Below are 12,065 nucleotides of genomic sequence, written 5' to 3' on the forward strand. Positions count from 1 at the left end.
TCTGCCCCTGCCCCACTTACATTCTCTCCTAAAAATAAATAAATAAACTTAATGTTGATTCCGATGATGGTTGTACAGCTCTGTGAATATTCTAAACACCATTAGCAGTACAGTACTCAACAGGTAAATTATACAGTATATATTTTATTTTTCCATAAAGCTATCATTAAAAATTTTTTAATGTTTATTTTTGAGAGCGAGAGAAAGAGAGAGAGAGCGCGCAAGCATGAGCCAGGGAGGGGCAGAGAGAGAGGGAGACACAGAATCCGAAGCAGGCTCCAGGCTCTCAGCTGTCAGCACAGAGCCTGCCAACACGGGGCTTGAACTCACAAACCACAAGATCATGACCTGAGCTGAAGTTGGATGCTTAACTGACTGAGCCACCCAGGCACCCCTCATATTGTGGTTTTGATTTGCACTTTCCTGATGGCTAGTGTGTGTATCTTTTTATGTGCTTACTGCTCATTTGGGTGTCTCTTTGGAGAAACGTCTATTCAGATCCTTTGCCCGTTTTAAAATTGGGCTATTTGTCTTTTTATGATTGAGCTGTAGGAGTTCTTTATACATCCTAGATGTAAGTTCCTTATGGGATATATTATTTGCAAATATTTTCTCCCGTTTTCACTATTTTGATGGGGTTCTTCGAAGCACAGAACTTTTTAATTTTGATGAAGTTCGATTTATCTATTTTTCTTTTTCTACTGCTTTCGGGGTCATATCTAAGAAACCATTGCCTCATCCAAAGCCATGAGTATTTACACCTATATGTTCTTCTAAGAGGCTTATAGTTTTAGCTCTTCAATTTAGGTCTTTGATCCATTTAGAGTTATTTTTTGTGGAGTCTGTGAGTTAAAAGTTCACCTTCATTCTTTTGCCTGTGGGTATCCAGTTGTCCCAGCAGCATTTGTGGAAAAGACTATTCTTTCCCTATTAAATTGCTTTGGCATCCTTGTCAAAAATCAATTGACTGTGAGCGTTTATTTCTGGGCTCTCCATTCTAGTCCACTGATCTATATCTATCCTTAGCCTGCCCTAGCGGTTCCTGCAGTATTTCACAAAGCCGGCTTTGCCCTAGACTTTGAAAGGTGTCTTGTCCTGGACCACAAGATTGCATTTTAGATCACCTTTAAGTAGCTCACGGTGCGTTTAAAAAATAATTTTAAAAAATCCCTCTGAAGTGTGGCTCTAAAACGCTCAAGGCTTAACTCTGCTGCTTAGAGACTTAAATCAAGCAGCTTTAGCGGAATTTCACATCTGGAATGACGTACTTCTTTTGTATATAGTCATCACCTTTTGTACCCTGTTTAATCAAGGGGTTCTCCAGATGTCTTCCTGCTTTGGGCGTATTTAAGGAAACTCGTTCTCGCGCTGGGGGCGCCCTAGCAAGGAGCTTACCAAGTTCTTTTGTCTGTCATGCACGCAGCTTGGTGCCTTGTTCTTTTCATGTAAGCAAGTGTTCTTTGTTTTCTAGGAGGCCTTGATTCTCAAAATAACACCTTCTATTTTGCTCTTTAGGGGTTTTGAGGGACCTGGTCTTTTTTTTTTTTTTTTTTTTTTTATCTGGGGCATGTAATTTTCCTAGATAGAAACTGTATTTTAAAATAGTCTTCCCATTGCTTCTAGGATCTTAAATGTGTCTTTGGAATTTTGTCTCCATAGGACTCTCCTTCTGGGTTCTAGAAACTGTGCCCCTCCCCCAGCCCCCCAACGCTACAGACAACAACTCAGAGGTTACCCGCCCAGGTATTGCCCCTCCCTGTGTGCCCCCCACTTTTGTAGACAGGCTCTTTATTTAACTGTCCCTGAATTATCCTAATTTGAGTGTGCCTTCTGTCTCCTCTGGGACCGACTGGTGCAGTAATGCATACAGCATTTCTTGGTTTGTTAGAAAGAGGGGAGGGAAGCTAACATTTATTATTAAATAATTTCTTCCAGGTTCTTTTGAGAGACTCTTACATGTTTCATTCAATTCTCTCAATAACTCTATGAATTAGTGGATTAGTACTTCATGAGAAGCAGCTGAGATTCAGAGAGATTAGGTAACCTAAGGTCACTCGGCAGTTAAGTGCCAAAACTGGAATTTAAATATATGAGTATCTGACTAGATACTCTGTACCTTTTCTCATCAACCTTGCTGGGAGGAAATTCATTCCATTTTCCTAACTGATACCAACTATAAAAGAGGAAAGAAAAAACCCTTTAATGACTCCCAGTTGCTGACAGGACAAAGTCTGAATTCTTTAGCTTGCTACTATTGGTTTATCATTCATTCATTCATTCATTCATTCATTTATAGAGCTAATATTTATTGAGGACTGTATCTATTATGTGTCAGGATACATTGAAGTACTGGAGATATGACAATGATTAAAAGAGACAAAACTCCTTGATCTCATGGAGTTTATATCCTTTTTTTAAATATTAAAATTAAAAAAATTTTTTTAAACATTTATTTATTTTTTGAGAGACAGAGAGAGACAGTGTGATCAGGGGAGGGGCAGAGAGGGAGACACAGAATCCGAAACAGTCTCCAGGCTCCAAGCTGTCAGCACTAGAGCCTGATGCGGGACTCGAACCCATGAACCATGAGATCATGACCTGAGCTGAAGTCGGAGGCTTAACCGACTGAGCCACCCAGGCACCCCTAAAATTTTTTTAATGTTTATTTATTTTTGAGAGAGAGAGAGAGAGAGAGTGTGTGTGTGTGTGTGTGTGTGTGTGTGTGTGTGTCTGAGAGTGGGGGAGGGGCGGAGGGAGAGAGGACAGAGGATCTGAAGCAGGACAGCACAAAGCCCGATGCGGGGCTTGAACTCACAAACCTTGAAGTCATGACCTGAGCTGAAGTCAGATACTTAACCAACTGAGCCACCCAGGGGCCCCTCACCAAGTTTATATCCTAAAAGGCAGACAGACTATAAGCAGACAAATAAAGTATGCAGTTTATCAGTCAATGACAAATACTGTGCAGAAAAATAAAACAAGGAAATAAAAAAAAATAAAAAAAGGAAGGAGGAGTGTTGAGGGGTTTACAGTTTTAAGTAGATGGGGGAAGGCCTTCCTACTGAGAGGATGACTTCCTAGCGAAACCTTGACAGAGGGGTGGGAGGGAGCCATGCATCTCTGTGGGGTGGGGTGGCGGAGAGCAGTGGAGGCAGGTGGAAAGCAGAGACGCGGAGGCAGGAGCATGGCTGGCACGTTTGAAGAAGCAAAGGTCTGGCTTCTTTGAAAAGACTGAGAAGGTTCCCTGCAACCCCAGAGGCAGAGGTTACCAGCCCCGGAAAGGGTGCCCCCCACTTGCGGATGGTTCAGATGGAAAAAATACATCCAGAGGAAAGCTTCCCCAGGCGTTTGGAAGAACAGATCCATATATTCTCCTGCTCATGCAATTCATAGAGCAGCCCAGGAAGCGTGTTTGTGGCATTCATTGGATTAATATTAATATTGAGTTTCTACCTTTGGATTATTCTATTGATTTTTTTTTTTTAACTTCTCTCTCGCTCTTCTGTTAAACAGGATCTTCTTCCACAGGAAGTTGGGGAGGCACTGACTCATTTTGTCTTGGTTTTCTTTGGAGGAGTTCACGCACTGCAGCGCTTTGTCCGGAATAACCACTGGATGTAAAAGGAATGTAAATGCAGACTTCTGCTTTCCTTCTACCCTCTGGGGACACGGGAACGCGCTGGGGCAGATGGAAGAAAACCCTTCTCCGTCCCCCTTGCTTTTTACCCCTCTCTGTTGGTTCACGCCGTGGTTTCTTGGAGGACCGCAGACTCACTGGCCATTTGTCTGTTCGGAGCCACCTGCTACGAGGCGTCTGTGACTGCCTTCCGGTAATGCCACTTAGAAAACGCCAGGGCCGCGGACGGTCCCCGGTGCTCCCTGTAAAGAAACCCTAAGCATTTTCTTTCATGAGTGAAATTGAACATTGTTCTCCAAGCAGAGGTCACGGAAATGGGTGCTCTCCTGGTCCTTCCCTGGGTGCCCGGCCCTCCGGCAACGTGCTGGCCCCACCCTGGTTGCCTCTGTCCAGACTCGCAGCACCCTGTTCTTAGCCCTCCCTGTCTACCTCCCCTCCCCACCCTCCCCTCCGTTTCGGAAGTATTAAGAAAGTTTATGGTTATTAATGATAAGTTCTATCTATACATTTTGAGTTCTTTGTAGGAAGAGTGTTATTTAAAAATGAATAATTAAAAAAATGAAATAAATATGGTTATTTTTTTGAGCATGAAACACCTGTGCGGATTTCTTTTGGGAAGGAGGGGTTCCGCTTATTCCTGTCCTATGGGTTCAAAATTTTGTAGATTTTGATCATCTGTAGCATCGCCTTTGTCTTTCCAAAGGGAAATGTCCTCATTTTATCAGTGTGTCTCGGGCAACGCCTATACAGTTCCATCATTAGTTAGGTTGTGGCTTGCTGGCATGGAATGGGCGTTGAAACATCTTTCTTGGGGTGCCTGGGTGGCTCAGTCGGTTAAGCGTCTGACTCCAGCTCAAGTCATGATCTCGTGGTTTGTGGGTTCAAGCCCTGCATCGGGTTCTGTGCTGATGCTTGGAGCCTGGAGCCTGCTTGGGATTCTGTATCTCCCTCTCTCTCTGCCCCTCCCCCCCACTCACACTCTGTCTCTCTCGAAAGTAAATAAACATTTAAAAATGTTTAAACATCTTTCTTACTTATTTTAACTCTTTTGATCGGTATTTATTCCTATGGTTAAAAATCAAAACATGTAAGAAGGCTTCCAATGAAAACTCTTCCTCTTATTTTCTTTTTTTCTCTTTTAAAAAAATTGTCCAATGTTTATTTTTGAGAGAGAGAGGCAAAGTGCAAGTGGGAGAGGGACAGAGACAGAGGGAGACAGAATCCGAAGCAGGCTCCAGGCTCCGAGCTGTCAGCACAGACCCTGATGTGGGACTCAAACTCACGAACTGATCATGACCTGAGCCGAAGTCGGATGCTTAACCAACTGAGCCACCCAGGGGCCCCTCCTGCTCTTATTTTGTATCCTGAATCCCAGTTATGTCTAGTAGTTTATTACATATCCCTTCAGAGTTTCTTTGTACAAATACATATATTTTGTGGGTACACACAAAAGGTAGCGTGTAGTACACATTATTCTGTACCTTGATTTTTTTGCTTAGTGTGATGGTCAGACACACTTCTAACAGGCACACACTAACATTCTTACAAATGTTAACTCATTTACTCCTCATAGCAACCTTACGAGATTATTTATTATAAACTCTGGTTTCCGGCTAAGTAAACAGAGGCAGTTAACAGAGGCAGTAGAGATGTTAACTAATTTACCTAAGGGCACAGGGCCAGCATGTGACAGCTGGAATTCCAAGCCAGGCGGGCTGTCCTGAGTCTAGGTTCTTAACTGCTAATCTGTACTGCCTCTTGGAGAACTTGCCATCCATCACAGAGAGATGAGGCAGTGTTCTGTTACACGGATCTACCATAATTTATTTCCTCAGCCCCCTGTTAATGGATGCCTGAATTGTTTCTAATCGTTCCTTATCAGAAGCCATGCTGAAATAAACAACATGTACATTTTGGATATGTGCAGGTGGATTTACTGAATACATTTCCGGTAGTGGGATTGCCAGGTGAAGGGTACATGCATTTGTAACTTTGCCAGATCTTGTCTTACTATCTTACACGGGGTTGCCCAGTGTTCTCTGTTCCCCTCGGCCTCTCCAGAGGATTATGTTAGACTTTTGAATTTTTGCCAAATTAACAGATAAAGAAGGGGTATCTTGGAAAAATTTTAATTTGCCCACCTTAATAATGAGTGAGCCTGAGCATCTTCTATAGTCCGGGGCCATTCAGCATTTTGTTTCAAGAGGACCTTCTATCCGTATCCTTTGCTCGTTTTCCTATTGGGTTTTTGGCCTTGTTCTTTCTAGTTTCTAGAAGCTCATGATGCATCAGTGCTAAGTAAGCATTTATAACAGCATCTATACCTTGGGAATTTCCGCAGGTCAGGCTTCTCTCCTTTTCCTCGGATGAGTGTGTTGGTTTGCCTGGAATAGCCAGAGGCCTGGGAAAGGGTGCTAGGGGGATTCCATTGAGTACTAGGGTCTAAGTCAGCAGAGGTACCACAGCGCCTCTGATGGTGGGCCTCCGCGGGGTGGGGGTGGGGGACCATCACCAAACGGAAGGCAGAGGAGGGCTCAGGGCCAAGAAGGTCACTCATCCATAAGGGGCGAGGCACCTGGTCCAGATGGACAGCATCAGAGGTCCCTCCCCATCCAAATGCGGAGACGCACGGGGTGACATGAAGGTGGTCTGTGGCTGTCCTGAGCCCAGGACTAGGGGTTCCCTAAGCTCCCCAGATCCCGCAGCATCTCACCTCCGTGCCGCTGGGAGCCAGGGCCAGGCTGGCCGGAGGAGGGTCCGTTCACCTGCAGAAGGACGCGGGCAGGACCGACGCCTCCCGGCCCTCTTCGCTCCCCGCAAGGGCCGGCCCCTGCCCTCCCCAGAGTCCGCCGGGGCGGGAGTGGAACCCGGATCCCGCTCTTTCGTTTTCGTTTCCCGGAAGGATAGAGATTACCGAAGCGCCCTGCTCGCCTACTCGCCCGGGGAACCTAAGGGCGCGCTTACCCGGCACCTCTCCAAAGAGATCTAGGCGGCTTTCCAGTTTTGGGGGCCGAGTTAGGGGTTGGGGGTAGGGGACCCAGCAGCCGCAGCCGGGCGAGCGCTCACGACCGACGACCGGCGGCTCCCTCACCTCCACCTGTGATGCAGGTAAGGGCCCAGCGGCTGAACCCGGCAGTGCGGTGCCAGTGTGCGCGGAGCCTCCTGCCCCCCAGCCCTTCTCCACTGCCTCAATTTCCATACCCGTTTTATCAGAACTTTTTCCTGGCTGGAATCTCACTTTCCAACACATTCCCAAACCTCACCCTCCATCCTTCCCTCACCGGCCCTCTCTGCTCCTCACCCACCTCCAGTCCCGCTGTGTTATATACCGCTCCTCCTTACCTCCTCCTCCCCCCTCCATCAATCACTTGTGACATCCGTCTGTGGAAGTTCTTGCACAAACCAGACCCTCACAGCCGGCAAACGCAACAGCAGAAGCCCCCGCCCCTTAGCAGTCTCTCTGCGTTTGCCGTATTTCCCCAGCAGCCTCGGAACCGCCCCAGAGCTGGGCCCCCTCCTCCCGCCTCCAAGACCGTTCTCCACGTCCTCTCTCCAAGATCAAGATTCAGATGCATACCCATATTTTATCAGAACTTTCCCTGGACTTCCTACTGAGGCCCAGAGCCCTAACTCTCAGCAACTCCCTGGCTGGGATTTCCCAGGCAGTAAAAACCCGGGAACTGGCTGGTCCGCATGCTTGGAAGAGGGTGGAAGAGTCCACCAGAGGCTTCCTCTGAGTGTGAGACCCGTGGCAACCTCTGAAGCTGGGTTACCTGGGAAACAGCACCCAAGGGGGCAGCAGCAGACTGGGAGCCAGCCAGAAATGGCCCAGAGAACTAGCCCAAAAGTTGTTAAATCCTCCTCTGCCCAGGCTTCTGGAGTTCGCTTTGCAGCTCCAGATCCCTAGTCTCTCAGGCAGGTTCCCCTCCTCAGACACCGAGAGATGAAGGTCATGCTCTTGAAGATCCTAGAGTGGGCAAAGACTTGCTTGGTCTGGTTTCACTTTTACTTTTAAAGGTGGGGGGGGGGCTGTGGCTGGGCATAAGTCCCAAGGATCCTCCTGCTTCTACAAAATCCGGTTGCTTTTTTCAACCCCTTATCCTGATGGATGAACCGAATACCTCTGGGGCGAAGCTGGTTGTAAAATGGTAAAGATACAGCCTTCCCTTGGTGGGACCTTGGGATTCAGAAATTTATCCTTCCTTCTTCTCTCTTGAAAACGGCATTTACCTGGTGGCTTATTTATTTCTGACTTCGGTCTTTTTATCCCGGCCCTTCAGGTTCTCTGTGTTCTCTCACCAGGGTCCCAGAGAGTGTTCCTATGCTCTCAGATTTCCAGCTTACAAGCCAAACGTAGGGTTAGGCGAATTTGTGAGACACTTGAATCAGAAAGATAAAACTGATCAAGTGTCCACTGTATACGAGATGGTGAAGGTACCAAGCTGAAGACACTCATGGTTCTTCCCTTTAAGGTAGATACAGAGAAGGATGCTCTTCCCCTTGGAAAAAAAATTCTGAATCTATTTAAGGATGGCTGAGCCTTCACCGAGAAGGCTCTTCTTTGACTGCCCTGGGTTTTCCTCTTTCTAGGAGGGAGAATTGGCCAGTTCTTCTGTGAGCCCGGAGGCAGCCACACCACCCGCAGGCACCCAGGCCAGATGTGAAGCTAGAATGGACCTGCTGGGGGAAGGGGGGATCTGCAAGCTTCCAGGAAGACTCCGTGAGTAGAGCCTTTGTCATAAAGGCTAATGTTTTTATTTAAAAAGTTAAAAAAAAAATTTTAAACATTTATTCAATTTTGAGAGACAGAAAGAATGCAAACCGGGGAGGGGCAGAGAGAGAGAGAGAGAGAGAGAGAGAGAGAGAGGGAATCTGAAGCAGGCCCCAGGCCCTGAGCTGTCAGCACAGAGCCTGATGCGGGGCTCAAACCTACGAAAGGTGAGATCCTGACCTGAGCTGAAGTCAGACACTTAGCTGATTGAGCCACCCAGGCACCCCAGAGGCTGATGTTTTTAAAGGACATAAATGTGACGCATAGACTTCTTACCCAAGAGACTGCCTTCCCTCCATTTGTTATTTCTTTGCTGGATTTTCTGTAACTTCTCCTTGGTGAGGAAGTCAGAGGAGGTAAATGTGAATTCTCACCTTGGGAAGGAGGCTGCCATGGCCAAGGGTGAGGGCGAGTGGTCTCCTCATTGGTACGATGAGGGTTGGGATCAAATGAGCTATGGGGTCTCTTCCAGCCTAAAGACAAAGGGCTGGGGATATCGCCAACGAGGGAGCCTGATGAGGTGAAACAATGAACAGCAGTCGTATGTATGTAGAACTCTCTTTTCAATAATGATGTTTAATTTTTATTGTTCCTAAAGTAGCATATGCTTATTTCAAAAATTAGGAAATGGCCGAAGAATATGTAAAACAATCAAATGCACCCAAAGAGAGCCATGGGAAATATATTGACCATGTCCTTTTATTTCATTTTCCCAAAGAAACTCCTAACCATAGAACAGGCTGTAGATGAATGTTCTTTATGCCTATCTTTCCATTGCCAGAGCTTAGGGCTGGAAAAGCCAAGTGACCCGCTCCAGAGCACATGGGCTCTCCATGCTAAGGCCAGCTCTTGGTCCTTGATAATCCTCTAAGAGATTTTTTAAATGTACTTCATAAGCCATGGGAATCATAGGTTAGGCAGCAAGCTGACTGCCAGTGGGAGGTCTTAATCTGGACGGGGACGGTTCTTAGGGCAACTGAGGGCAGGTACATCTCACCGGGGTTGTGAAGCATCCAGGCCACTTCTTGCTTGGCTCAGAAGTGGCTGGAACACTGCTTAACTGATTTCACACCTTCTGATTTCCTGGCCACGACCTCCTCTTTGAGCCGCTGACAGGATTGAGCAGAATGTTGGGTATGACTTCACAGGCCTTGGGGAGAATCTGGTTGCCCCCAAATGCCTCTGCTGGAAGCAGCCCGGTTTAGTGAGGAACGCAGCCTGTGGGATGATGGGGACTCACGGATACGAGGGAACCACAGAGCATGGATGCACTCATGCCTCAGAGTAGGGGGGGAGGGAAGCCGCAGTGTGATGTGGGGAGAGGTGCAAGGGGCTCTGTAAGGAACCTCTCGTGTTTCGTTTTGTCCAAATGCCGGCCCTGACAGGGACCTTGGGGCTCAGGGCTGTTCCAAGGAGATATTTGGCAAAAGTTACATAGAGGGTGGGATTTGGGCTCTGTTCACAACTCAAGCCGTGGTGATGAGGAAAAATGGGACTTTGGGGACAGAGCTGAAGACCCTGAATGTTGCTGCTAAGAAGGACCTTTGACGACGTCTCATGGGAGCTGAGGACACTCAGCCTCAGTGGTGGTGGTGGTAGGGACTTGTTTGCAGGTTCCACGAGGACCTCTAGATTATCCCCCATTACCTCCCCATATTCAAAGTCCACTCCCCTAACTGGCACACCAAGTTCTAGAATGTCAACACTGTAGACACTTGAGGTGTCCTCAGTCAATTCACTTGTATTCCAAATAAGGAAATTGAGGGCCAGAAAGTTGTGTTCTACCCAAGGTCAAGTAACCTTCAGTTACCTCTGTTTTGTTGGGTGCCTAGCTTAAGGTGGCTGGGTAAGAGGATACAAGAAGAGGGGTGGGGCTTTAGAAAATATGGGCATCACCTTTTTTTTTTTGAAGCCCCCGTTAGTGGGGCCTCTCTGAAATGGTCACCAGGTCTTCCTGCACATTCCTATAAGAATTTCCTCTTCTCTTCAGCCAGCCTGTGTCCTAGTTACTCAACTCAGGGTGTCAATTTAGAGCTCCTGGGGGTACTAGTCCTATTGCTTTTGGTTAGATTTCTCCAGAAACAGGCCCTGAAATACTTCCCCACAGAGGAGAGAAGGAAATCCAATTTATTTATTTTTTATTTTTTTAATGTTTATTTATTTTTGAGAGAGAGAGAGAGAGAGAGAGAGTGTGTGGGAGTTGGGGAGGGGCAGAGAGAGGTGGACAAAGGATCTGAAGCAAGCTCTGAGCTGTCGGCACAGAGCCCAATGCGGGCCTGAACTTAAGAACTGTGAGGGGCGCCTGGGTGGCTTAGTCGGTTAAGCGTCCGACTTTCGCTTGGGTCATGATCTCGCGGTTCGTGGGTTCGAGCCCCGCGTCGGGCTCTGTGCTGGCTGCCAGCTCGGAGCCTGGAGCCTGTTTNTGCTCCGGAAATCCAATTTAAATTTAAATTGTAGCACTGTGGGCAACTGGGGCTCACTCCCAGTAGGGACTTGTGGGGGACAGTGAGAGCACACCCTGAATTATCCTAGCCCAGGGGTGAGGAAGCTGGGTCTTCATCTACCCACATCCCATCCGTGAGGGGGTGAGGCCGCTTCCACTGAATCCGCTGCAAATTGAAAAGACTTCTCCTTTGAGGAGGAGTGGAGTAAACCTAGCCAGGGCTTGGCTCGGCTCCATCCCCACTTTCCCTTTCCAAGTTGCCCTTTGCACTGGGCTAAGTCAGGTGCAGAGTCAGGTGCTGACATTCAACATTTGGCGGCCATCAGAGAGTAGAGGTGAGAGCCAAGGGCCATGGGCAGGGCACCAGCAGCGCCCTCTGTCCTTCTTATCTTAGATTTCATGACTCATATTTACTTCTGAAAATATTTGGGCAACACAGCCCTGGCCTTTAGTAAATATCCAGCCGTCTTCCAAGACAGGGTGAGCTAAATGACTCATTTTCCTCCAACGACATCCCAGATAAGCAGACTGCTGACCCTCCGTGAGGGGTTAACCTTTCAGATGGCTGCAATGACGTCATCCTTTCTTCTTACATTTCTGGAAATTGGGTGTCTCTTGCTGGGCATCTCTCTGGCATTTGTCCCCAGTTACCCGCCCCATTCCCTCCTCCACCTCGAGAGCTTCTCTTCTTTTTTATTTTTTAATTTTTTTTCTTAAATAGTTTATTGTCAAGTTGGTTTACATTTTCTTCTAACCAGCAGGGCGATTTGCCTCAGCGGGAAGGTGAAGAAACAAAACAAATCCTGCTTAGCTTTGGGAGTTAGTGCCTAGTGGCGCACACAAGTTCCCTGCAGGGCTCCTTTCCGTGTTTATTTGCCTGACAAACAAAGGGGTGCAGTAGAGGAGGGCAGAGGGAGGATTGTCATCTAGCGACAGGAAGTGGGCCCAGACGGAGGGCCTGGATCGCCCTAGGCTCTGCATGCACAAAAGGAGATTCACACGGAGGCTTCCCTCTGTGGAAGGGGAGAGTGAAAGAGGAGTCACAGCTCCCCTCCCCCAGGCTGCATGCGTGAGGGTCTCCCCCAGGGTCAGGGTGGGTCAGGAGCTGTGAAGGTAGGACAGGCCCTGGGACCACTTGTGGTCCTAGGGGAGTGAGTCACGGAGGCACCAAGAGATGGTCACCAGCCCAACCGTGTTTGCGGACAGAGAAACCG

Source organism: Crocuta crocuta, unplaced genomic scaffold, assembly GCF_008692635.1.
Source record: "Crocuta crocuta isolate KB4526 unplaced genomic scaffold, BGI_CrCroc_1.0 scaffold132, whole genome shotgun sequence".
NCBI classification, from domain to species: domain Eukaryota; kingdom Metazoa; phylum Chordata; class Mammalia; order Carnivora; family Hyaenidae; genus Crocuta; species Crocuta crocuta.